Source organism: Austrofundulus limnaeus, unplaced genomic scaffold (genome assembly GCF_001266775.1).
Source record: "Austrofundulus limnaeus strain Quisiro unplaced genomic scaffold, Austrofundulus_limnaeus-1.0 Scaffold39, whole genome shotgun sequence".
Classification (NCBI taxonomy): Eukaryota; Metazoa; Chordata; class Actinopteri; order Cyprinodontiformes; family Rivulidae; genus Austrofundulus; species Austrofundulus limnaeus.
Window position 1 is genome coordinate 1,626,689 of NW_013952441.1, and position 396 is coordinate 1,627,084.

The window sequence follows — 396 nt, forward strand, 5'->3', positions numbered from 1 at the left end:
TATACATACATACATACACCATAATATAATTGTGCCAACAGTGGTTCAATATCTACATTTATCTTCGAAATAAATCTGGAGCTATTACAATTTTTTTGGTCAAATCATGAAAATTGTGTTCTCAACCTGTCAGTGCTTATAGTACATCTTGTGAATCACTCTCAGCTACTACCACTCCAAATATCAGTTCAGTATCTGTCAAAATGACTGCGTTCTAATCATTTTTGTGTTGGCTAAGTTTGTTCAACAGTGGCAGCCATCTTGAATTGGGTGGGCTTCAAAAGTGAACAGTTGTAGAGGTATATTTGGTGGTTACTTACTGAGAGTTTCACTAAAATGTATCCTGTGGTTTGGGAGATATTTTGCTAACAGACAGACYGCTCCCCACACACACAT